Consider the following 26,163-nt stretch of genomic DNA (forward strand, 5'->3'; position numbering starts at 1 on the left):
TACTGGCCATGGGCTGGAAAAGGGCAAAAGCCCCTACGTTCAAGGCCAGACATCCCCTGGTAACTTTCAGATCAGGATGGCCACAGGGAAAAAAGCCAAGATCAAACGACGACAGGAAAGCACCTGACTGCCACAGGGCTCTGTCCGCCTCCAGCGTCCCCTCATAAACGCTAACGGAAAAGAACTGGGCCACACCACGTAGATACAGACACCCGTTTCCCGAGGTGAGTCTCCAAAACTACTGCAGGTGCGTCGGTCGTGCAGTCACACGACGTGAAGCACCCGGTAACTGTAGGAGGTGTGCACTGGGATAAACCCTGTAAGCCCGCAGACCTTCCCGGGCAAATGCAAACTTGGGGACGCAGGCTCAAAGCACCCAGGCGTCCCCGCTGCAGCGTGCCCTGACGCTTACCTACCGAACGAAGGAGAAGAACAGTGACAAAGGGAGACGGTACCTCTTTATCAGAAAAGAAATCGGCCTCGTCCGGTTCTCCGCTTTGGGGCACGGTCACGTGGCCTGTAAGAAGGAGTCACACGTACATCAATGGGGACACGAACCTCTGGGAACTTCAAACCCCCCCTCCTCTCCTCACCTATCCCCAGCTCATGCGTGCTTCAGTGCAACCAAGGGGCACAAAAGGAGGTCAGGGGGCTAAAGCACTTCCTGGAAGGAGAAGCGCCGTCGTGCTGGGATCTCTGTGAGGACAGGTGGCAAAGGCCAACCGCCCCAAAGGGGACGGATACTGTGCCAGGACCTACACCTTTCAGGTGTTCCACAGTAGGCGTTCTGTTTAAGGGAGGCAGTGGGCATCGAATCCAGGAAGTCCTGCATGCTAAGCATGCATTCACTCTACCGCAGAGCTGCGCTGCTCCCTCCGAAAATTGAGTTTCTGGACAGACGCCTGATCAAGACAAGAGAGGGACAGAAAACCCCCAGACGTGTACACTAGCTTACCGAACGTGTCAGCTGGGCCAGCTCCATCAACACAGCTCAACGTGTCATGCGCTGTTACTGGCCCTGGAGCAAGTCCAAACGTCTGGCTATCGGTTGCTGGCTCAGTCGCCAACCCCTAGGAACACAGAGGGCAATTAAACAAGAACCGAACGCCAGAAACCATCACATTCACGCACGGGGTCTTTCCCCCAGTTAGTCATGGGGACAGCAAGGACGCACGCCACCTCTCAGATCATAAGCCCTCTCCCCTGGGAGGAGCTGCCGATACACATAAAAGGGAGGCCCTTCTCTCGACTCTGCCACCGGGAGGGAGCCAGGAAGACGACTCGCCACGCAGAAGTCTGACCGCTCTCCAACCCAGGGCGGAGGCATACGGCGAACGGCACAAGGGACAGGAGAGCCCGTGGCAGGTCGCTTAGGTCACGGAGCGCTGGGAAGCCCGCACTGGGTCTTCAGAGACACAACCCAGTGCACACAGGGGGAAGCGAGGGCGCTTCCGGGGAAGGGCAGCCTGGGCCAAAGGCTGCGGGGTCAAGCACCAGAGGAAGTCGCAAGGGAAACTACAGCACTGTTACTGGCCATGGGCTGGAAAAGGGCAAAAGCCCCTACGTTCAAGGCCAGACATCCCCTGGTAACTTTCAGATCAGGATGGCCACAGGGAAAAAAGCCAAGATCAAACGACGACAGGAAAGCACCTGACTGCCACAGGGCTCTGTCCGCCTCCAGCGTCCCCTCATAAACGCTAACGGAAAAGAACTGGGCCACACCACGTAGATACAGACACCCGTTTCCCGAGGTGAGTCTCCAAAACTACTGCAGGTGCGTCGGTCGTGCAGTCACACGACGTGAAGCACCCGGTAACTGTAGGAGGTGTGCACTGGGATAAACCCTGTAAGCCCGCAGACCTTCCCGGGCAAATGCAAACTTGGGGACGCAGGCTCAAAGCACCCAGGCGTCCCCGCTGCAGCGTGCCCTGACGCTTACCTACCGAACGAAGGAGAAGAACAGTGACAAAGGGAGACGGTACCTCTTTATCAGAAAAGAAATCGGCCTCGTCCGGTTCTCCGCTTTGGGGCACGGTCACGTGGCCTGTAAGAAGGAGTCACACGTACATCAATGGGGACACGAACCTCTGGGAACTTCAAACCCCCCCTCCTCTCCTCACCTATCCCCAGCTCATGCGTGCTTCAGTGCAACCAAGGGGCACAAAAGGAGGTCAGGGGGCTAAAGCACTTCCTGGAAGGAGAAGCGCCGTCGTGCTGGGATCTCTGTGAGGACAGGTGGCAAAGGCCAACCGCCCCAAAGGGGACGGATACTGTGCCAGGACCTACACCTTTCAGGTGTTCCACAGTAGGCGTTCTGTTTAAGGGAGGCAGTGGGCATCGAATCCAGGAAGTCCTGCATGCTAAGCATGCATCCACTCTACCGCAGAGCTGCGCTGCTCCCTCCGAAAATTGAGTTTCTGGACAGACGCCTGATCAAGACAAGAGAGGGACAGAAAACCCCCAGACGTGTACACTAGCTTACCGAACGTGTCAGCTGGGCCAGCTCCATCAACACAGCTCAACGTGTCATGCGCTGTTACTGGCCCTGGAGCAAGTCCAAACGTCTGGCTATCGGTTGCTGGCTCAGTCGCCAACCCCTAGGAACACAGAGGGCAATTAAACAAGAACCGAACGCCAGAAACCATCACATTCACGCACGGGGTCTTTCCCCCAGTTAGTCATGGGGACAGCAAGGACGCACGCCACCTCTCAGATCATAAGCCCTCTCCCCTGGGAGGAGCTGCCGATACACATAAAAGGGAGGCCCTTCTCTCGACTCTGCCACCGGGAGGGAGCCAGGAAGACGACTCGCCACGCAGAAGTCTGACCGCTCTCCAACCCAGGGCGGAGGCATACGGCGAACGGCACAAGGGACAGGAGAGCCCGTGGCAGGTCGCTTAGGTCACGGAGCGCTGGGAAGCCCGCACTGGGTCTTCAGAGACACAACCCAGTGCACACAGGGGGAAGCGAGGGCGCTTCCGGGGAAGGGCAGCCTGGGCCAAAGGCTGCGGGGTCAAGCACCAGAGGAAGTCGCAAGGGAAACTACAGCACTGTTACTGGCCATGGGCTGGAAAAGGGCAAAAGCCCCTACGTTCAAGGCCAGACATCCCCTGGTAACTTTCAGATCAGGATGGCCACAGGGAAAAAAGCCAAGATCAAACGACGACAGGAAAGCACCTGACTGCCACAGGGCTCTGTCCGCCTCCAGCGTCCCCTCATAAACGCTAACGGAAAAGAACTGGGCCACACCACGTAGATACAGACACCCGTTTCCCGAGGTGAGTCTCCAAAACTACTGCAGGTGCGTCGGTCGTGCAGTCACACGACGTGAAGCACCCGGTAACTGTAGGAGGTGTGCACTGGGATAAACCCTGTAAGCCCGCAGACCTTCCCGGGCAAATGCAAACTTGGGGACGCAGGCTCAAAGCACCCAGGCGTCCCCGCTGCAGCGTGCCCTGACGCTTACCTACCGAACGAAGGAGAAGAACAGTGACAAAGGGAGACGGTACCTCTTTATCAGAAAAGAAATCGGCCTCGTCCGGTTCTCCGCTTTGGGGCACGGTCACGTGGCCTGTAAGAAGGAGTCACACGTACATCAATGGGGACACGAACCTCTGGGAACTTCAAACCCCCCCTCCTCGCCTCACCTATCCCCAGCTCATGCGTGCTTCAGTGCAACCAAGGGGCACAAAAGGAGGTCAGGGGGCTAAAGCACTTCCTGGAAGGAGAAGCGCCGTCGTGCTGGGATCTCTGTGAGGACAGGTGGCAAAGGCCAACCGCCCCAAAGGGGACGGATACTGTGCCAGGACCTACACCTTTCAGGTGTTCCACAGTAGGCGTTCTGTTTAAGGGAGGCAGTGGGCATCGAATCCAGGAAGTCCTGCATGCTAAGCATGCATTCATTCACTCTACCGCAGAGCTGCACTGCTCCCTCCGAAAATTGAGTTTCTGGACAGACGCCTGATCAAGACAAGAGAGGGACAGAAAACCCCCAGACGTGTACACTAGCTTACCGAACGTGTCAGCTGGGCCAGCTCCATCAACACAGCTCAACGTGTCATGCGCTGTTACTGGCCCTGGAGCAAGTCCAAACGTCTGGCTATCGGTTGCTGGCTCAGTCGCCAACCCCTAGGAACACAGAGGGCAATTAAACAAGAACCGAACGCCAGAAACCATCACATTCACGCACGGGGTCTTTCCCCCAGTTAGTCATGGGGACAGCAAGGACGCACGCCACCTCTCAGATCATAAGCCCTCTCCCCTGGGAGGAGCTGCCGATACACATAAAAGGGAGGCCCTTCTCTCGACTCTGCCACCGGGAGGGAGCCAGGAAGACGACTCGCCACGCAGAAGTCTGACCGCTCTCCAACCCAGGGCGGAGGCATACGGCGAACGGCACAAGGGACAGGAGAGCCCGTGGCAGGTCGCTTAGGTCACGGAGCGCTGGGAAGCCCGCACTGGGTCTTCAGAGACACAGCCCAGTGCACACAGGGGGAAGCGAGGGCGCTTCCGGGGAAGGGCAGCCTGGGCCAAAGGCTGCGGGGTCAAGCACCAGAGGAAGTCGCAAGGGAAACTACAGCACTGTTACTGGCCATGGGCTGGAAAAGGGCAAAAGCCCCTACGTTCAAGGCCAGACATCCCCTGGTAACTTTCAGATCAGGATGGCCACAGGGAAAAAAGCCAAGATCAAACGACGACAGGAAAGCACCTGACTGCCACAGGGCTCTGTCCGCCTCCAGCGTCCCCTCATAAACGCTAACGGAAAAGAACTGGGCCACACCACGTAGATACAGACACCCGTTTCCCGAGGTGAGTCTCCAAAACTACTGCAGGTGCGTCGGTCGTGCAGTCACACGACGTGAAGCACCCGGTAACTGTAGGAGGTGTGCACTGGGATAAACCCTGTAAGCCCGCAGACCTTCCCGGGCAAATGCAAACTTGGGGACGCAGGCTCAAAGCACCCAGGCGTCCCCGCTGCAGCGTGCCCTGACGCTTACCTACCGAACGAAGGAGAAGAACAGTGACAAAGGGAGACGGTACCTCTTTATCAGAAAAGAAATCGGCCTCGTCCGGTTCTCCGCTTTGGGGCACGGTCACGTGGCCTGTAAGAAGGAGTCACACGTACATCAATGGGGACACGAACCTCTGGGAACTTCAAACCCCCCCTCCTCGCCTCACCTATCCCCAGCTCATGCGTGCTTCAGTGCAACCAAGGGGCACAAAAGGAGGTCAGGGGGCTAAAGCACTTCCTGGAAGGAGAAGCGCCGTCGTGCTGGGATCTCTGTGAGGACAGGTGGCAAAGGCCAACCGCCCCAAAGGGGACGGATACTGTGCCAGGACCTACACCTTTCAGGTGTTCCACAGTAGGCGTTCTGTTTAAGGGAGGCAGTGGGCATCGAATCCAGGAAGTCCTGCATGCTAAGCATGCATCCACTCTACCGCAGAGCTGCGCTGCTCCCTCCGAAAATTGAGTTTCTGGACAGACGCCTGATCAAGACAAGAGAGGGACAGAAAACCCCCAGACGTGTACACTAGCTTACCGAACGTGTCAGCTGGGCCAGCTCCATCAACACAGCTCAACGTGTCATGCGCTGTTACTGGCCCTGGAGCAAGTCCAAACGTCTGGCTATCGGTTGCTGGCTCAGTCGCCAACCCCTAGGAACACAGAGGGCAATTAAACAAGAACCGAACGCCAGAAACCATCACATTCACGCACGGGGTCTTTCCCCCAGTTAGTCATGGGGACAGCAAGGACGCACGCCACCTCTCAGATCATAAGCCCTCTCCCCTGGGAGGAGCTGCCGATACACATAAAAGGGAGGCCCTTCTCTCGACTCTGCCACCGGGAGGGAGCCAGGAAGACGACTCGCCACGCAGAAGTCTGACCGCTCTCCAACCCAGGGCGGAGGCATACGGCGAACGGCACAAGGGACAGGAGAGCCCGTGGCAGGTCGCTTAGGTCACGGAGCGCTGGGAAGCCCGCACTGGGTCTTCAGAGACACAACCCAGTGCACACAGGGGGAAGCGAGGGCGCTTCCGGGGAAGGGCAGCCTGGGCCAAAGGCTGCGGGGTCAAGCACCAGAGGAAGTCGCAAGGGAAACTACAGCACTGTTACTGGCCATGGGCTGGAAAAGGGCAAAAGCCCCTACGTTCAAGGCCAGACATCCCCTGGTAACTTTCAGATCAGGATGGCCACAGGGAAAAAAGCCAAGATCAAACGACGACAGGAAAGCACCTGACTGCCACAGGGCTCTGTCCGCCTCCAGCGTCCCCTCATAAACGCTAACGGAAAAGAACTGGGCCACACCACGTAGATACAGACACCCGTTTCCCGAGGTGAGTCTCCAAAACTACTGCAGGTGCGTCGGTCGTGCAGTCACACGACGTGAAGCACCCGGTAACTGTAGGAGGTGTGCACTGGGATAAACCCTGTAAGCCCGCAGACCTTCCCGGGCAAATGCAAACTTGGGGACGCAGGCTCAAAGCACCCAGGCGTCCCCGCTGCAGCGTGCCCTGACGCTTACCTACCGAACGAAGGAGAAGAACAGTGACAAAGGGAGACGGTACCTCTTTATCAGAAAAGAAATCGGCCTCGTCCGGTTCTCCGCTTTGGGGCACGGTCACGTGGCCTGTAAGAAGGAGTCACACGTACATCAATGGGGACACGAACCTCTGGGAACTTCAAACCCCCCCTCCTCTCCTCACCTATCCCCAGCTCATGCGTGCTTCAGTGCAACCAAGGGGCACAAAAGGAGGTCAGGGGGCTAAAGCACTTCCTGGAAGGAGAAGCGCCGTCGTGCTGGGATCTCTGTGAGGACAGGTGGCAAAGGCCAACCGCCCCAAAGGGGACGGATACTGTGCCAGGACCTACACCTTTCAGGTGTTCCACAGTAGGCGTTCTGTTTAAGGGAGGCAGTGGGCATCGAATCCAGGAAGTCCTGCATGCTAAGCATGCATTCATTCACTCTACCGCAGAGCTGCACTGCTCCCTCCGAAAATTGAGTTTCTGGACAGACGCCTGATCAAGACAAGAGAGGGACAGAAAACCCCCAGACGTGTACACTAGCTTACCGAACGTGTCAGCTGGGCCAGCTCCATCAACACAGCTCAACGTGTCATGCGCTGTTACTGGCCCTGGAGCAAGTCCAAACGTCTGGCTATCGGTTGCTGGCTCAGTCGCCAACCCCTAGGAACACAGAGGGCAATTAAACAAGAACCGAACGCCAGAAACCATCACATTCACGCACGGGGTCTTTCCCCCAGTTAGTCATGGGGACAGCAAGGACGCACGCCACCTCTCAGATCATAAGCCCTCTCCCCTGGGAGGAGCTGCCGATACACATAAAAGGGAGGCCCTTCTCTCGACTCTGCCACCGGGAGGGAGCCAGGAAGACGACTCGCCACGCAGAAGTCTGACCGCTCTCCAACCCAGGGCGGAGGCATACGGCGAACGGCACAAGGGACAGGAGAGCCCGTGGCAGGTCGCTTAGGTCACGGAGCGCTGGGAAGCCCGCACTGGGTCTTCAGAGACACAGCCCAGTGCACACAGGGGGAAGCGAGGGCGCTTCCGGGGAAGGGCAGCCTGGGCCAAAGGCTGCGGGGTCAAGCACCAGAGGAAGTCGCAAGGGAAACTACAGCACTGTTACTGGCCATGGGCTGGAAAAGGGCAAAAGCCCCTACGTTCAAGGCCAGACATCCCCTGGTAACTTTCAGATCAGGATGGCCACAGGGAAAAAAGCCAAGATCAAACGACGACAGGAAAGCACCTGACTGCCACAGGGCTCTGTCCGCCTCCAGCGTCCCCTCATAAACGCTAACGGAAAAGAACTGGGCCACACCACGTAGATACAGACACCCGTTTCCCGAGGTGAGTCTCCAAAACTACTGCAGGTGCGTCGGTCGTGCAGTCACACGACGTGAAGCACCCGGTAACTGTAGGAGGTGTGCACTGGGATAAACCCTGTAAGCCCGCAGACCTTCCCGGGCAAATGCAAACTTGGGGACGCAGGCTCAAAGCACCCAGGCGTCCCCGCTGCAGCGTGCCCTGACGCTTACCTACCGAACGAAGGAGAAGAACAGTGACAAAGGGAGACGGTACCTCTTTATCAGAAAAGAAATCGGCCTCGTCCGGTTCTCCGCTTTGGGGCACGGTCACGTGGCCTGTAAGAAGGAGTCACACGTACATCAATGGGGACACGAACCTCTGGGAACTTCAAACCCCCCCTCCTCTCCTCACCTATCCCCAGCTCATGCGTGCTTCAGTGCAACCAAGGGGCACAAAAGGAGGTCAGGGGGCTAAAGCACTTCCTGGAAGGAGAAGCGCCGTCGTGCTGGGATCTCTGTGAGGACAGGTGGCAAAGGCCAACCGCCCCAAAGGGGACGGATACTGTGCCAGGACCTACACCTTTCAGGTGTTCCACAGTAGGCGTTCTGTTTAAGGGAGGCAGTGGGCATCGAATCCAGGAAGTCCTGCATGCTAAGCATGCATCCACTCTACCGCAGAGCTGCGCTGCTCCCTCCGAAAATTGAGTTTCTGGACAGACGCCTGATCAAGACAAGAGAGGGACAGAAAACCCCCAGACGTGTACACTAGCTTACCGAACGTGTCAGCTGGGCCAGCTCCATCAACACAGCTCAACGTGTCATGCGCTGTTACTGGCCCTGGAGCAAGTCCAAACGTCTGGCTATCGGTTGCTGGCTCAGTCGCCAACCCCTAGGAACACAGAGGGCAATTAAACAAGAACCGAACGCCAGAAACCATCACATTCACGCACGGGGTCTTTCCCCCAGTTAGTCATGGGGACAGCAAGGACGCACGCCACCTCTCAGATCATAAGCCCTCTCCCCTGGGAGGAGCTGCCGATACACATAAAAGGGAGGCCCTTCTCTCGACTCTGCCACCGGGAGGGAGCCAGGAAGACGACTCGCCACGCAGAAGTCTGACCGCTCTCCAACCCAGGGCGGAGGCATACGGCGAACGGCACAAGGGACAGGAGAGCCCGTGGCAGGTCGCTTAGGTCACGGAGCGCTGGGAAGCCCGCACTGGGTGTTCAGAGACACAACCCAGTGCACACAGGGGGAAGCGAGGGCGCTTCCGGGGAAGGGCAGCCTGGGCCAAAGGCTGCGGGGTCAAGCACCAGAGGAAGTCGCAAGGGAAACTACAGCACTGTTACTGGCCATGGGCTGGAAAAGGGCAAAAGCCCCTACGTTCAAGGCCAGACATCCCCTGGTAACTTTCAGATCAGGATGGCCACAGGGAAAAAAGCCAAGATCAAACGACGACAGGAAAGCACCTGACTGCCACAGGGCTCTGTCCGCCTCCAGCGTCCCCTCATAAACGCTAACGGAAAAGAACTGGGCCACACCACGTAGATACAGACACCCGTTTCCCGAGGTGAGTCTCCAAAACTACTGCAGGTGCGTCGGTCGTGCAGTCACACGACGTGAAGCACCCGGTAACTGTAGGAGGTGTGCACTGGGATAAACCCTGTAAGCCCGCAGACCTTCCCGGGCAAATGCAAACTTGGGGACGCAGGCTCAAAGCACCCAGGCGTCCCCGCTGCAGCGTGCCCTGACGCTTACCTACCGAACGAAGGAGAAGAACAGTGACAAAGGGAGACGGTACCTCTTTATCAGAAAAGAAATCGGCCTCGTCCGGTTCTCCGCTTTGGGGCACGGTCACGTGGCCTGTAAGAAGGAGTCACACGTACATCAATGGGGACACGAACCTCTGGGAACTTCAAACCCCCCCTCCTCGCCTCACCTATCCCCAGCTCATGCGTGCTTCAGTGCAACCAAGGGGCACAAAAGGAGGTCAGGGGGCTAAAGCACTTCCTGGAAGGAGAAGCGCCGTCGTGCTGGGATCTCTGTGAGGACAGGTGGCAAAGGCCAACCGCCCCAAAGGGGACGGATACTGTGCCAGGACCTACACCTTTCAGGTGTTCCACAGTAGGCGTTCTGTTTAAGGGAGGCAGTGGGCATCGAATCCAGGAAGTCCTGCATGCTAAGCATGCATCCACTCTACCGCAGAGCTGCGCTGCTCCCTCCGAAAATTGAGTTTCTGGACAGACGCCTGATCAAGACAAGAGAGGGACAGAAAACCCCCAGACGTGTACACTAGCTTACCGAACGTGTCAGCTGGGCCAGCTCCATCAACACAGCTCAACGTGTCATGCGCTGTTACTGGCCCTGGAGCAAGTCCAAACGTCTGGCTATCGGTTGCTGGCTCAGTCGCCAACCCCTAGGAACACAGAGGGCAATTAAACAAGAACCGAACGCCAGAAACCATCACATTCACGCACGGGGTCTTTCCCCCAGTTAGTCATGGGGACAGCAAGGACGCACGCCACCTCTCAGATCATAAGCCCTCTCCCCTGGGAGGAGCTGCCGATACACATAAAAGGGAGGCCCTTCTCTCGACTCTGCCACCGGGAGGGAGCCAGGAAGACGACTCGCCACGCAGAAGTCTGACCGCTCTCCAACCCAGGGCGGAGGCATACGGCGAACGGCACAAGGGACAGGAGAGCCCGTGGCAGGTCGCTTAGGTCACGGAGCGCTGGGAAGCCCGCACTGGGTCTTCAGAGACACAACCCAGTGCACACAGGGGGAAGCGAGGGCGCTTCCGGGGAAGGGCAGCCTGGGCCAAAGGCTGCGGGGTCAAGCACCAGAGGAAGTCGCAAGGGAAACTACAGCACTGTTACTGGCCATGGGCTGGAAAAGGGCAAAAGCCCCTACGTTCAAGGCCAGACATCCCCTGGTAACTTTCAGATCAGGATGGCCACAGGGAAAAAAGCCAAGATCAAACGACGACAGGAAAGCACCTGACTGCCACAGGGCTCTGTCCGCCTCCAGCGTCCCCTCATAAACGCTAACGGAAAAGAACTGGGCCACACCACGTAGATACAGACACCCGTTTCCCGAGGTGAGTCTCCAAAACTACTGCAGGTGCGTCGGTCGTGCAGTCACACGACGTGAAGCACCCGGTAACTGTAGGAGGTGTGCACTGGGATAAACCCTGTAAGCCCGCAGACCTTCCCGGGCAAATGCAAACTTGGGGACGCAGGCTCAAAGCACCCAGGCGTCCCCGCTGCAGCGTGCCCTGACGCTTACCTACCGAACGAAGGAGAAGAACAGTGACAAAGGGAGACGGTACCTCTTTATCAGAAAAGAAATCGGCCTCGTCCGGTTCTCCGCTTTGGGGCACGGTCACGTGGCCTGTAAGAAGGAGTCACACGTACATCAATGGGGACACGAACCTCTGGGAACTTCAAACCCCCCCTCCTCGCCTCACCTATCCCCAGCTCATGCGTGCTTCAGTGCAACCAAGGGGCACAAAAGGAGGTCAGGGGGCTAAAGCACTTCCTGGAAGGAGAAGCGCCGTCGTGCTGGGATCTCTGTGAGGACAGGTGGCAAAGGCCAACCGCCCCAAAGGGGACGGATACTGTGCCAGGACCTACACCTTTCAGGTGTTCCACAGTAGGCGTTCTGTTTAAGGGAGGCAGTGGGCATCGAATCCAGGAAGTCCTGCATGCTAAGCATGCATCCACTCTACCGCAGAGCTGCGCTGCTCCCTCCGAAAATTGAGTTTCTGGACAGACGCCTGATCAAGACAAGAGAGGGACAGAAAACCCCCAGACGTGTACACTAGCTTACCGAACGTGTCAGCTGGGCCAGCTCCATCAACACAGCTCAACGTGTCATGCGCTGTTACTGGCCCTGGAGCAAGTCCAAACGTCTGGCTATCGGTTGCTGGCTCAGTCGCCAACCCCTAGGAACACAGAGGGCAATTAAACAAGAACCGAACGCCAGAAACCATCACATTCACGCACGGGGTCTTTCCCCCAGTTAGTCATGGGGACAGCAAGGACGCACACCACCTCTCAGATCATAAGCCCTCTCCCCTGGGAGGAGCTGCCGATACACATAAAAGGGAGGCCCTTCTCTCGACTCTGCCACCGGGAGGGAGCCAGGAAGACGACTCGCCACGCAGAAGTCTGACCGCTCTCCAACCCAGGGCGGAGGCATACGGCGAACGGCACAAGGGACAGGAGAGCCCGTGGCAGGTCGCTTAGGTCACGGAGCGCTGGGAAGCCCGCACTGGGTCTTCAGAGACACAACCCAGTGCACACAGGGGGAAGCGAGGGCGCTTCCGGGGAAGGGCAGCCTGGGCCAAAGGCTGCGGGGTCAAGCACCAGAGGAAGTCGCAAGGGAAACTACAGCACTGTTACTGGCCATGGGCTGGAAAAGGGCAAAAGCCCCTACGTTCAAGGCCAGACATCCCCTGGTAACTTTCAGATCAGGATGGCCACAGGGAAAAAAGCCAAGATCAAACGACGACAGGAAAGCACCTGACTGCCACAGGGCTCTGTCCGCCTCCAGCGTCCCCTCATAAACGCTAACGGAAAAGAACTGGGCCACACCACGTAGATACAGACACCCGTTTCCCGAGGTGAGTCTCCAAAACTACTGCAGGTGCGTCGGTCGTGCAGTCACACGACGTGAAGCACCCGGTAACTGTAGGAGGTGTGCACTGGGATAAACCCTGTAAGCCCGCAGACCTTCCCGGGCAAATGCAAACTTGGGGACGCAGGCTCAAAGCACCCAGGCGTCCCCGCTGCAGCGTGCCCTGACGCTTACCTACCGAACGAAGGAGAAGAACAGTGACAAAGGGAGACGGTACCTCTTTATCAGAAAAGAAATCGGCCTCGTCCGGTTCTCCGCTTTGGGGCACGGTCACGTGGCCTGTAAGAAGGAGTCACACGTACATCAATGGGGACACGAACCTCTGGGAACTTCAAACCCCCCCTCCTCGCCTCACCTATCCCCAGCTCATGCGTGCTTCAGTGCAACCAAGGGGCACAAAAGGAGGTCAGGGGGCTAAAGCACTTCCTGGAAGGAGAAGCGCCGTCGTGCTGGGATCTCTGTGAGGACAGGTGGCAAAGGCCAACCGCCCCAAAGGGGACGGATACTGTGCCAGGACCTACACCTTTCAGGTGTTCCACAGTAGGCGTTCTGTTTAAGGGAGGCAGTGGGCATCGAATCCAGGAAGTCCTGCATGCTAAGCATGCATCCACTCTACCGCAGAGCTGCGCTGCTCCCTCCGAAAATTGAGTTTCTGGACAGACGCCTGATCAAGACAAGAGAGGGACAGAAAACCCCCAGACGTGTACACTAGCTTACCGAACGTGTCAGCTGGGCCAGCTCCATCAACACAGCTCAACGTGTCATGCGCTGTTACTGGCCCTGGAGCAAGTCCAAACGTCTGGCTATCGGTTGCTGGCTCAGTCGCCAACCCCTAGGAACACAGAGGGCAATTAAACAAGAACCGAACGCCAGAAACCATCACATTCACGCACGGGGTCTTTCCCCCAGTTAGTCATGGGGACAGCAAGGACGCACGCCACCTCTCAGATCATAAGCCCTCTCCCCTGGGAGGAGCTGCCGATACACATAAAAGGGAGGCCCTTCTCTCGACTCTGCCACCGGGAGGGAGCCAGGAAGACGACTCGCCACGCAGAAGTCTGACCGCTCTCCAACCCAGGGCGGAGGCATACGGCGAACGGCACAAGGGACAGGAGAGCCCGTGGCAGGTCGCTTAGGTCACGGAGCGCTGGGAAGCCCGCACTGGGTCTTCAGAGACACAACCCAGTGCACACAGGGGGAAGCGAGGGCGCTTCCGGGGAAGGGCAGCCTGGGCCAAAGGCTGCGGGGTCAAGCACCAGAGGAAGTCGCAAGGGAAACTACAGCACTGTTACTGGCCATGGGCTGGAAAAGGGCAAAAGCCCCTACGTTCAAGGCCAGACATCCCCTGGTAACTTTCAGATCAGGATGGCCACAGGGAAAAAAGCCAAGATCAAACGACGACAGGAAAGCACCTGACTGCCACAGGGCTCTGTCCGCCTCCAGCGTCCCCTCATAAACGCTAACGGAAAAGAACTGGGCCACACCACGTAGATACAGACACCCGTTTCCCGAGGTGAGTCTCCAAAACTACTGCAGGTGCGTCGGTCGTGCAGTCACACGACGTGAAGCACCCGGTAACTGTAGGAGGTGTGCACTGGGATAAACCCTGTAAGCCCGCAGACCTTCCCGGGCAAATGCAAACTTGGGGACGCAGGCTCAAAGCACCCAGGCGTCCCCGCTGCAGCGTGCCCTGACGCTTACCTACCGAACGAAGGAGAAGAACAGTGACAAAGGGAGACGGTACCTCTTTATCAGAAAAGAAATCGGCCTCGTCCGGTTCTCCGCTTTGGGGCACGGTCACGTGGCCTGTAAGAAGGAGTCACACGTACATCAATGGGGACACGAACCTCTGGGAACTTCAAACCCCCCCTCCTCGCCTCACCTATCCCCAGCTCATGCGTGCTTCAGTGCAACCAAGGGGCACAAAAGGAGGTCAGGGGGCTAAAGCACTTCCTGGAAGGAGAAGCGCCGTCGTGCTGGGATCTCTGTGAGGACAGGTGGCAAAGGCCAACCGCCCCAAAGGGGACGGATACTGTGCCAGGACCTACACCTTTCAGGTGTTCCACAGTAGGCGTTCTGTTTAAGGGAGGCAGTGGGCATCGAATCCAGGAAGTCCTGCATGCTAAGCATGCATCCACTCTACCGCAGAGCTGCGCTGCTCCCTCCGAAAATTGAGTTTCTGGACAGACGCCTGATCAAGACAAGAGAGGGACAGAAAACCCCCAGACGTGTACACTAGCTTACCGAACGTGTCAGCTGGGCCAGCTCCATCAACACAGCTCAACGTGTCATGCGCTGTTACTGGCCCTGGAGCAAGTCCAAACGTCTGGCTATCGGTTGCTGGCTCAGTCGCCAACCCCTAGGAACACAGAGGGCAATTAAACAAGAACCGAACGCCAGAAACCATCACATTCACGCACGGGGTCTTTCCCCCAGTTAGTCATGGGGACAGCAAGGACGCACGCCACCTCTCAGATCATAAGCCCTCTCCCCTGGGAGGAGCTGCCGATACACATAAAAGGGAGGCCCTTCTCTCGACTCTGCCACCGGGAGGGAGCCAGGAAGACGACTCGCCACGCAGAAGTCTGACCGCTCTCCAACCCAGGGCGGAGGCATACGGCGAACGGCACAAGGGACAGGAGAGCCCGTGGCAGGTCGCTTAGGTCACGGAGCGCTGGGAAGCCCGCACTGGGTCTTCAGAGACACAACCCAGTGCACACAGGGGGAAGCGAGGGCGCTTCCGGGGAAGGGCAGCCTGGGCCAAAGGCTGCGGGGTCAAGCACCAGAGGAAGTCGCAAGGGAAACTACAGCACTGTTACTGGCCATGGGCTGGAAAAGGGCAAAAGCCCCTACGTTCAAGGCCAGACATCCCCTGGTAACTTTCAGATCAGGATGGCCACAGGGAAAAAAGCCAAGATCAAACGACGACAGGAAAGCACCTGACTGCCACAGGGCTCTGTCCGCCTCCAGCGTCCCCTCATAAACGCTAACGGAAAAGAACTGGGCCACACCACGTAGATACAGACACCCGTTTCCCGAGGTGAGTCTCCAAAACTACTGCAGGTGCGTCGGTCGTGCAGTCACACGACGTGAAGCACCCGGTAACTGTAGGAGGTGTGCACTGGGATAAACCCTGTAAGCCCGCAGACCTTCCCGGGCAAATGCAAACTTGGGGACGCAGGCTCAAAGCACCCAGGCGTCCCCGCTGCAGCGTGCCCTGACGCTTACCTACCGAACGAAGGAGAAGAACAGTGACAAAGGGAGACGGTACCTCTTTATCAGAAAAGAAATCGGCCTCGTCCGGTTCTCCGCTTTGGGGCACGGTCACGTGGCCTGTAAGAAGGAGTCACACGTACATCAATGGGGACACGAACCTCTGGGAACTTCAAACCCCCCCTCCTCTCCTCACCTATCCCCAGCTCATGCGTGCTTCAGTGCAACCAAGGGGCACAAAAGGAGGTCAGGGGGCTAAAGCACTTCCTGGAAGGAGAAGCGCCGTCGTGCTGGGATCTCTGTGAGGACAGGTGGCAAAGGCCAACCGCCCCAAAGGGGACGGATACTGTGCCAGGACCTACACCTTTCAGGTGTTCCACAGTAGGCGTTCTGTTTAAGGGAGGCAGTGGGCATCGAATCCAGGAAGTCCTGCATGCTAAGCATGCATTCATTCACTCTACCGCAGAGCTGCACTGCTCCCTCCGAAAATTGAGTTTCTGGACAGACGCCTGATCAAGACAAGAGAGGGACAGAAAACCCCCAGACGTGTACACTAGCTTACCGAACGTGTCAGCTGGGCCAGCTCCATCAACACAGCTCAACGTGTCATGCGCTGTTACTGGCCCTGGAGCAAGTCCAAACGTCTGGCTATCGGTTGCTGGCTCAGTCGCCAACCCCTAGGAACACAGAGGGCAATTAAACAAGAACCGAACGCCAGAAACCATCACATTCACGCACGGGGTCTTTCCCCCAGTTAGTCATGGGGACAGCAAGGACGCACGCCACCTCTCAGATCATAAGCCCTCTCCCCTGGGAGGAGCTGCCGATACACATAAAAGGGAGGCCCTTCTCTCGACTCTGCCACCGGGAGGGAGCCAGGAAGACGACTCGCCACGCAGAAGTCTGACCGCTCTCCAACCCAGGGCGGAGGCATACGGCGAACGGCACAAGGGACAGGAGAGCCCGTGGCAGGTCGCTTAGGTCACGGAGCGCTGGGAAGCCCGCACTGGGTCTTCAGAGACACAACCCAGTGCACACAGGGGGAAGCGAGGGCGCTTCCGGGGAAGGGCAGCCTGGGCCAAAGGCTGCGGGGTCAAGCACCAGAGGAAGTCGCAAGGGAAACTACAGCACTGTTACTGGCCATGGGCTGGAAAAGGGCAAAAGCCCCTACGTTCAAGGCCAGACATCCCCTGGTAACTTTCAGATCAGGATGGCCACAGGGAAAAAAGCCAAGATCAAACGACGACAGGAAAGCACCTGACTGCCACAGGGCTCTGTCCGCCTCCAGCGTCCCCTCATAAACGCTAACGGAAAAGAACTGGGCCACACCACGTAGATACAGACACCCGTTTCCCGAGGTGAGTCTCCAAAACTACTGCAGGTGCGTCGGTCGTGCAGTCACACGACGTGAAGCACCCGGTAACTGTAGGAGGTGTGCACTGGGATAAACCCTGTAAGCCCGCAGACCTTCCCGGGCAAATGCAAACTTGGGGACGCAGGCTCAAAGCACCCAGGCGTCCCCGCTGCAGCGTGCCCTGACGCTTACCTACCGAACGAAGGAGAAGAACAGTGACAAAGGGAGACGGTACCTCTTTATCAGAAAAGAAATCGGCCTCGTCCGGTTCTCCGCTTTGGGGCACGGTCACGTGGCCTGTAAGAAGGAGTCACACGTACATCAATGGGGACACGAACCTCTGGGAACTTCAAACCCCCCCTCCTCGCCTCACCTATCCCCAGCTCATGCGTGCTTCAGTGCAACCAAGGGGCACAAAAGGAGGTCAGGGGGCTAAAGCACTTCCTGGAAGGAGAAGCGCCGTCGTGCTGGGATCTCTGTGAGGACAGGTGGCAAAGGCCAACCGCCCCAAAGGGGACGGATACTGTGCCAGGACCTACACCTTTCAGGTGTTCCACAGTAGGCGTTCTGTTTAAGGGAGGCAGTGGGCATCGAATCCAGGAAGTCCTGCATGCTAAGCATGCATCCACTCTACCGCAGAGCTGCGCTGCTCCCTCCGAAAATTGAGTTTCTGGACAGACGCCTGATCAAGACAAGAGAGGGACAGAAAACCCCCAGACGTGTACACTAGCTTACCGAACGTGTCAGCTGGGCCAGCTCCATCAACACAGCTCAACGTGTCATGCGCTGTTACTGGCCCTGGAGCAAGTCCAAACGTCTGGCTATCGGTTGCTGGCTCAGTCGCCAACCCCTAGGAACACAGAGGGCAATTAAACAAGAACCGAACGCCAGAAACCATCACATTCACGCACGGGGTCTTTCCCCCAGTTAGTCATGGGGACAGCAAGGACGCACGCCACCTCTCAGATCATAAGCCCTCTCCCCTGGGAGGAGCTGCCGATACACATAAAAGGGAGGCCCTTCTCTCGACTCTGCCACCGGGAGGGAGCCAGGAAGACGACTCGCCACGCAGAAGTCTGACCGCTCTCCAACCCAGGGCGGAGGCATACGGCGAACGGCACAAGGGACAGGAGAGCCCGTGGCAGGTCGCTTAGGTCACGGAGCGCTGGGAAGCCCGCACTGGGTCTTCAGAGACACAACCCAGTGCACACAGGGGGAAGCGAGGGCGCTTCCGGGGAAGGGCAGCCTGGGCCAAAGGCTGCGGGGTCAAGCACCAGAGGAAGTCGCAAGGGAAACTACAGCACTGTTACTGGCCATGGGCTGGAAAAGGGCAAAAGCCCCTACGTTCAAGGCCAGACATCCCCTGGTAACTTTCAGATCAGGATGGCCACAGGGAAAAAAGCCAAGATCAAACGACGACAGGAAAGCACCTGACTGCCACAGGGCTCTGTCCGCCTCCAGCGTCCCCTCATAAACGCTAACGGAAAAGAACTGGGCCACACCACGTAGATACAGACACCCGTTTCCCGAGGTGAGTCTCCAAAACTACTGCAGGTGCGTCGGTCGTGCAGTCACACGACGTGAAGCACCCGGTAACTGTAGGAGGTGTGCACTGGGATAAACCCTGTAAGCCCGCAGACCTTCCCGGGCAAATGCAAACTTGGGGACGCAGGCTCAAAGCACCCAGGCGTCCCCGCTGCAGCGTGCCCTGACGCTTACCTACCGAACGAAGGAGAAGAACAGTGACAAAGGGAGACGGTACCTCTTTATCAGAAAAGAAATCGGCCTCGTCCGGTTCTCCGCTTTGGGGCACGGTCACGTGGCCTGTAAGAAGGAGTCACACGTACATCAATGGGGACACGAACCTCTGGGAACTTCAAACCCCCCCTCCTCTCCTCACCTATCCCCAGCTCATGCGTGCTTCAGTGCAACCAAGGGGCACAAAAGGAGGTCAGGGGGCTAAAGCACTTCCTGGAAGGAGAAGCGCCGTCGTGCTGGGATCTCTGTGAGGACAGGTGGCAAAGGCCAACCGCCCCAAAGGGGACGGATACTGTGCCAGGACCTACACCTTTCAGGTGTTCCACAGTAGGCGTTCTGTTTAAGGGAGGCAGTGGGCATCGAATCCAGGAAGTCCTGCATGCTAAGCATGCATCCACTCTACCGCAGAGCTGCGCTGCTCCCTCCGAAAATTGAGTTTCTGGACAGACGCCTGATCAAGACAAGAGAGGGACAGAAAACCCCCAGACGTGTACACTAGCTTACCGAACGTGTCAGCTGGGCCAGCTCCATCAACACAGCTCAACGTGTCATGCGCTGTTACTGGCCCTGGAGCAAGTCCAAACGTCTGGCTATCGGTTGCTGGCTCAGTCGCCAACCCCTAGGAACACAGAGGGCAATTAAACAAGAACCGAACGCCAGAAACCATCACATTCACGCACGGGGTCTTTCCCCCAGTTAGTCATGGGGACAGCAAGGACGCACGCCACCTCTCAGATCATAAGCCCTCTCCCCTGGGAGGAGCTGCCGATACACATAAAAGGGAGGCCCTTCTCTCGACTCTGCCACCGGGAGGGAGCCAGGAAGACGACTCGCCACGCAGAAGTCTGACCGCTCTCCAACCCAGGGCGGAGGCATACGGCGAACGGCACAAGGGACAGGAGAGCCCGTGGCAGGTCGCTTAGGTCACGGAGCGCTGGGAAGCCCGCACTGGGTCTTCAGAGACACAGCCCAGTGCACACAGGGGGAAGCGAGGGCGCTTCCGGGGAAGGGCAGCCTGGGCCAAAGGCTGCGGGGTCAAGCACCAGAGGAAGTCGCAAGGGAAACTACAGCACTGTTACTGGCCATGGGCTGGAAAAGGGCAAAAGCCCCTACGTTCAAGGCCAGACATCCCCTGGTAACTTTCAGATCAGGATGGCCACAGGGAAAAAAGCCAAGATCAAACGACGACAGGAAAGCACCTGACTGCCACAGGGCTCTGTCCGCCTCCAGCGTCCCCTCATAAACGCTAACGGAAAAGAACTGGGCCACACCACGTAGATACAGACACCCGTTTCCCGAGGTGAGTCTCCAAAACTACTGCAGGTGCGTCGGTCGTGCAGTCACACGACGTGAAGCACCCGGTAACTGTAGGAGGTGTGCACTGGGATAAACCCTGTAAGCCCGCAGACCTTCCCGGGCAAATGCAAACTTGGGGACGCAGGCTCAAAGCACCCAGGCGTCCCCGCTGCAGCGTGCCCTGACGCTTACCTACCGAACGAAGGAGAAGAACAGTGACAAAGGGAGACGGTACCTCTTTATCAGAAAAGAAATCGGCCTCGTCCGGTTCTCCGCTTTGGGGCACGGTCACGTGGCCTGTAAGAAGGAGTCACACGTACATCAATGGGGACACGAACCTCTGGGAACTTCAAACCCCCCCTCCTCTCCTCACCTATCCCCAGCTCATGCGTGCTTCAGTGCAACCAAGGGGCACAAAAGGAGGTCAGGGGGCTAAAGCACTTCCTGGAAGGAGAAGCGCCGTCGTGCTGGGATCTCTGTGAGGACAGGTGGCAAAGGCCAACCGCCCCAAAGGGGACGGATACTGTGCCAGGACCTACACCTTTCAGGTGTTCCACAGTAGGCGTTCTGTTTAAGGGAGGCAGTGGGCATCGAATCCAGGAAGTCCTGCATGCTAAGCATGCATCCACTCTACCGCAGAGCTGCGCTGCTCCCTCCGAAAATTGAGTTTCTGGACAGACGCCTGATCAAGACAAGAGAGGGACAGAAAACCCCCAGACGTGTACACTAGCTTACCGAACGTGTCAGCTGGGCCAGCTCCATCAACACAGCTCAACGTGTCATGCGCTGTTACTGGCCCTGGAGCAAGTCCAAACGTCTGGCTATCGGTTGCTGGCTCAGTCGCCAACCCCTAGGAACACAGAGGGCAATTAAACAAGAACCGAACGCCAGAAACCATCACATTCACGCACGGGGTCTTTCCCCCAGTTAGTCATGGGGACAGCAAGGACGCACGCCACCTCTCAGATCATAAGCCCTCTCCCCTGGGAGGAGCTGCCGATACACATAAAAGGGAGGCCCTTCTCTCGACTCTGCCACCGGGAGGGAGCCAGGAAGACGACTCGCCACGCAGAAGTCTGACCGCTCTCCAACCCAGGGCGGAGGCATACGGCGAACGGCACAAGGGACAGGAGAGCCCGTGGCAGGTCGCTTAGGTCACGGAGCGCTGGGAAGCCCGCACTGGGTCTTCAGAGACACAACCCAGTGCACACAGGGGGAAGCGAGGGCGCTTCCGGGGAAGGGCAGCCTGGGCCAAAGGCTGCGGGGTCAAGCACCAGAGGAAGTCGCAAGGGAAACTACAGCACTGTTACTGGCCATGGGCTGGAAAAGGGCAAAAGCCCCTACGTTCAAGGCCAGACATCCCCTGGTAACTTTCAGATCAGGATGGCCACAGGGAAAAAAGCCAAGATCAAACGACGACAGGAAAGCACCTGACTGCCACAGGGCTCTGTCCGCCTCCAGCGTCCCCTCATAAACGCTAACGGAAAAGAACTGGGCCACACCACGTAGATACAGACACCCGTTTCCCGAGGTGAGTCTCCAAAACTACTGCAGGTGCGTCGGTCGTGCAGTCACACGACGTGAAGCACCCGGTAACTGTAGGAGGTGTGCACTGGGATAAACCCTGTAAGCCCGCAGACCTTCCCGGGCAAATGCAAACTTGGGGACGCAGGCTCAAAGCACCCAGGCGTCCCCGCTGCAGCGTGCCCTGACGCTTACCTACCGAACGAAGGAGAAGAACAGTGACAAAGGGAGACGGTACCTCTTTATCAGAAAAGAAATCGGCCTCGTCCGGTTCTCCGCTTTGGGGCACGGTCACGTGGCCTGTAAGAAGGAGTCACACGTACATCAATGGGGACACGAACCTCTGGGAACTTCAAACCCCCCCTCCTCTCCTCACCTATCCCCAGCTCATGCGTGCTTCAGTGCAACCAAGGGGCACAAAAGGAGGTCAGGGGGCTAAAGCACTTCCTGGAAGGAGAAGCGCCGTCGTGCTGGGATCTCTGTGAGGACAGGTGGCAAAGGCCAACCGCCCCAAAGGGGACGGATACTGTGCCAGGACCTACACCTTTCAGGTGTTCCACAGTAGGCGTTCTGTTTAAGGGAGGCAGTGGGCATCGAATCCAGGAAGTCCTGCATGCTAAGCATGCATCCACTCTACCGCAGAGCTGCGCTGCTCCCTCCGAAAATTGAGTTTCTGGACAGACGCCTGATCAAGACAAGAGAGGGACAGAAAACCCCCAGACGTGTACACTAGCTTACCGAACGTGTCAGCTGGGCCAGCTCCATCAACACAGCTCAACGTGTCATGCGCTGTTACTGGCCCTGGAGCAAGTCCAAACGTCTGGCTATCGGTTGCTGGCTCAGTCGCCAACCCCTAGGAACACAGAGGGCAATTAAACAAGAACCGAACGCCAGAAACCATCACATTCACGCACGGGGTCTTTCCCCCAGTTAGTCATGGGGACAGCAAGGACGCACGCCACCTCTCAGATCATAAGCCCTCTCCCCTGGGAGGAGCTGCCGATACACATAAAAGGGAGGCCCTTCTCTCGACTCTGCCACCGGGAGGGAGCCAGGAAGACGACTCGCCACGCAGAAGTCTGACCGCTCTCCAACCCAGGGCGGAGGCATACGGCGAACGGCACAAGGGACAGGAGAGCCCGTGGCAGGTCGCTTAGGTCACGGAGCGCTGGGAAGCCCGCACTGGGTCTTCAGAGACACAACCCAGTGCACACAGGGGGAAGCGAGGGCGCTTCCGGGGAAGGGCAGCCTGGGCCAAAGGCTGCGGGGTCAAGCACCAGAGGAAGTCGCAAGGGAAACTACAGCACTGTTACTGGCCATGGGCTGGAAAAGGGCAAAAGCCCCTACGTTCAAGGCCAGACATCCCCTGGTAACTTTCAGATCAGGATGGCCACAGGGAAAAAAGCCAAGATCAAACGACGACAGGAAAGCACCTGACTGCCACAGGGCTCTGTCCGCCTCCAGCGTCCCCTCATAAACGCTAACGGAAAAGAACTGGGCCACACCACGTAGATACAGACACCCGTTTCCCGAGGTGAGTCTCCAAAACTACTGCAGGTGCGTCGGTCGTGCAGTCACACGACGTGAAGCACCCGGTAACTGTAGGAGGTGTGCACTGGGATAAACCCTGTAAGCCCGCAGACCTTCCCGGGCAAATGCAAACTTGGGGACGCAGGCTCAAAGCACCCAGGCGTCCCCGCTGCAGCGTGCCCTGACGCTTACCTACCGAACGAAGGAGAAGAACAGTGACAAAGGGAGACGGTACCTCTTTATCAGAAAAGAAATCGGCCTCGTCCGGTTCTCCGCTTTGGGGCACGGTCACGTGGCCTGTAAGAAGGAGTCACACGTACATCAATGGGGACACGAACCTCTGGGAACTTCAAACCCCCCCTCCTCGCCTCACCTATCCCCAGCTCATGCGTGCTTCAGTGCAACCAAGGGGCACAAAAGGAGGTCAGGGGGCTAAAGCACTTCCTGGAAGGAGAAGCGCCGTCGTGCTGGGATCTCTGTGAGGACAGGTGGCAAAGGCCAACCGCCCCAAAGGGGACGGATACTGTGCCAGGACCTACACCTTTCAGGTGTTCCACAGTAGGCGTTCTGTTTAAGGGAGGCAGTGGGCATCGAATCCAGGAAGTCCTGCATGCTAAGCATGCATCCACTCTACCGCAGAGCTGCGCTGCTCCCTCCGAAAATTGAGTTTCTGGACAGACGCCTGATCAAGACAAGAGAGGGACAGAAAACCCCCAGACGTGTACACTAGCTTACCGAACGTGTCAGCTGGGCCAGCTCCATCAACACAGCTCAACGTGTCATGCGCTGTTACTGGCCCTGGAGCAAGTCCAAACGTCTGGCTATCGGTTGCTGGCTCAGTCGCCAACCCCTAGGAACACAGAGGGCAATTAAACAAGAACCGAACGCCAGAAACCATCACATTCACGCACGGGGTCTTTCCCCCAGTTAGTCATGGGGACAGCAAGGACGCACGCCACCTCTCAGATCATAAGCCCTCTCCCCTGGGAGGAGCTGCCGATACACATAAAAGGGAGGCCCTTCTCTCGACTCTGCCACCGGGAGGGAGCCAGGAAGACGACTCGCCACGCAGAAGTCTGACCGCTCTCCAACCCAGGGCGGAGGCATACGGCGAACGGCACAAGGGACAGGAGAGCCCGTGGCAGGTCGCTTAGGTCACGGAGCGCTGGGAAGCCCGCACTGGGTCTTCAGAGACACAACCCAGTGCACACAGGGGGAAGCGAGGGCGCTTCCGGGGAAGGGCAGCCTGGGCCAAAGGCTGCGGGGTCAAGCACCAGAGGAAGTCGCAAGGGAAACTACAGCACTGTTACTGGCCATGGGCTGGAAAAGGGCAAAAGCCCCTACGTTCAAGGCCAGACATCCCCTGGTAACTTTCAGATCAGGATGGCCACAGGGAAAAAAGCCAAGATCAAACGACGACAGGAAAGCACCTGACTGCCACAGGGCTCTGTCCGCCTCCAGCGTCCCCTCATAAACGCTAACGGAAAAGAACTGGGCCACACCACGTAGATACAGACACCCGTTTCCCGAGGTGAGTCTCCAAAACTACTGCAGGTGCGTCGGTCGTGCAGTCACACGACGTGAAGCACCCGGTAACTGTAGGAGGTGTGCACTGGGATAAACCCTGTAAGCCCGCAGACCTTCCCGGGCAAATGCAAACTTGGGGACGCAGGCTCAAAGCACCCAGGCGTCCCCGCTGCAGCGTGCCCTGACGCTTACCTACCGAACGAAGGAGAAGAACAGTGACAAAGGGAGACGGTACCTCTTTATCAGAAAAGAAATCGGCCTCGTCCGGTTCTCCGCTTTGGGGCACGGTCACGTGGCCTGTAAGAAGGAGTCACACGTACATCAATGGGGACACGAACCTCTGGGAACTTCAAACCCCCCCTCCTCTCCTCACCTATCCCCAGCTCATGCGTGCTTCAGTGCAACCAAGGGGCACAAAAGGAGGTCAGGGGGCTAAAGCACTTCCTGGAAGGAGAAGCGCCGTCGTGCTGGGATCTCTGTGAGGACAGGTGGCAAAGGCCAACCGCCCCAAAGGGGACGGATACTGTGCCAGGACCTACACCTTTCAGGTGTTCCACAGTAGGCGTTCTGTTTAAGGGAGGCAGTGGGCATCGAATCCAGGAAGTCCTGCATGCTAAGCATGCATCCACTCTACCGCAGAGCTGCGCTGCTCCCTCCGAAAATTGAGTTTCTGGACAGACGCCTGATCAAGACAAGAGAGGGACAGAAAACCCCCAGACGTGTACACTAGCTTACCGAACGTGTCAGCTGGGCCAGCTCCATCAACACAGCTCAACGTGTCATGCGCTGTTACTGGCCCTGGAGCAAGTCCAAACGTCTGGCTATCGGTTGCTGGCTCAGTCGCCAACCCCTAGGAACACAGAGGGCAATTAAACAAGAACCGAACGCCAGAAACCATCACATTCACGCACGGGGTCTTTCCCCCAGTTAGTCATGGGGACAGCAAGGACGCACGCCACCTCTCAGATCATAAGCCCTCTCCCCTGGGAGGAGCTGCCGATACACATAAAAGGGAGGCCCTTCTCTCGACTCTGCCACCGGGAGGGAGCCAGGAAGACGACTCGCCACGCAGAAGTCTGACCGCTCTCCAACCCAGGGCGGAGGCATACGGCGAACGGCACAAGGGACAGGAGAGCCCGTGGCAGGTCGCTTAGGTCACGGAGCGCTGGGAAGCCCGCACTGGGTCTTCAGAGACACAACCCAGTGCACACAGGGGGAAGCGAGGGCGCTTCCGGGGAAGGGCAGCCTGGGCCAAAGGCTGCGGGGTCAAGCACCAGAGGAAGTCGCAAGGGAAACTACAGCACTGTTACTGGCCATGGGCTGGAAAAGGGCAAAAGCCCCTACGTTCAAGGCCAGACATCCCCTGGTAACTTTCAGATCAGGATGGCCACAGGGAAAAAAGCCAAGATCAAACGACGACAGGAAAGCACCTGACTGCCACAGGGCTCTGTCCGCCTCCAGCGTCCCCTCATAAACGCTAACGGAAAAGAACTGGGCCA

At 57.8% G+C, this 26,163-nt stretch overlaps 1 protein-coding gene across 1 annotated transcript in view; it reads right to left on the reverse strand.

The window, feature by feature from the left end:
- Window positions 1-26,163, reverse strand: part of LOC140685639 (actin, cytoplasmic 1-like) — a 64,156-nt gene that overhangs the window by 23,381 nt on the left and 14,612 nt on the right. The window contains exons 21-54 of the mRNA XM_072937526.1: window positions 25,400-25,514; window positions 24,900-24,961; window positions 23,873-23,987; window positions 23,373-23,434; window positions 22,346-22,460; window positions 21,846-21,907; window positions 20,819-20,933; window positions 20,319-20,380; window positions 19,292-19,406; window positions 18,792-18,853; window positions 17,765-17,879; window positions 17,265-17,326; window positions 16,238-16,352; window positions 15,734-15,795; window positions 14,707-14,821; window positions 14,207-14,268; window positions 13,180-13,294; window positions 12,680-12,741; window positions 11,653-11,767; window positions 11,153-11,214; window positions 10,126-10,240; window positions 9,626-9,687; window positions 8,599-8,713; window positions 8,099-8,160; window positions 7,072-7,186; window positions 6,568-6,629; window positions 5,541-5,655; window positions 5,041-5,102; window positions 4,014-4,128; window positions 3,510-3,571; window positions 2,483-2,597; window positions 1,983-2,044; window positions 956-1,070; window positions 456-517 (exon numbers count right to left, since the gene is read on the reverse strand). The gene's annotated coding sequence lies outside the window, so the exon portion shown is untranslated. The remainder of the gene's footprint in view (window positions 1-455; window positions 518-955; window positions 1,071-1,982; window positions 2,045-2,482; window positions 2,598-3,509; window positions 3,572-4,013; window positions 4,129-5,040; window positions 5,103-5,540; window positions 5,656-6,567; window positions 6,630-7,071; window positions 7,187-8,098; window positions 8,161-8,598; window positions 8,714-9,625; window positions 9,688-10,125; window positions 10,241-11,152; window positions 11,215-11,652; window positions 11,768-12,679; window positions 12,742-13,179; window positions 13,295-14,206; window positions 14,269-14,706; window positions 14,822-15,733; window positions 15,796-16,237; window positions 16,353-17,264; window positions 17,327-17,764; window positions 17,880-18,791; window positions 18,854-19,291; window positions 19,407-20,318; window positions 20,381-20,818; window positions 20,934-21,845; window positions 21,908-22,345; window positions 22,461-23,372; window positions 23,435-23,872; window positions 23,988-24,899; window positions 24,962-25,399; window positions 25,515-26,163) is intronic.

The sequence above is a fragment of the Vicugna pacos genome, chromosome 15, assembly GCF_048564905.1.
Source record: "Vicugna pacos chromosome 15, VicPac4, whole genome shotgun sequence".
Taxonomy (NCBI): Eukaryota; Metazoa; Chordata; class Mammalia; order Artiodactyla; family Camelidae; genus Vicugna; species Vicugna pacos.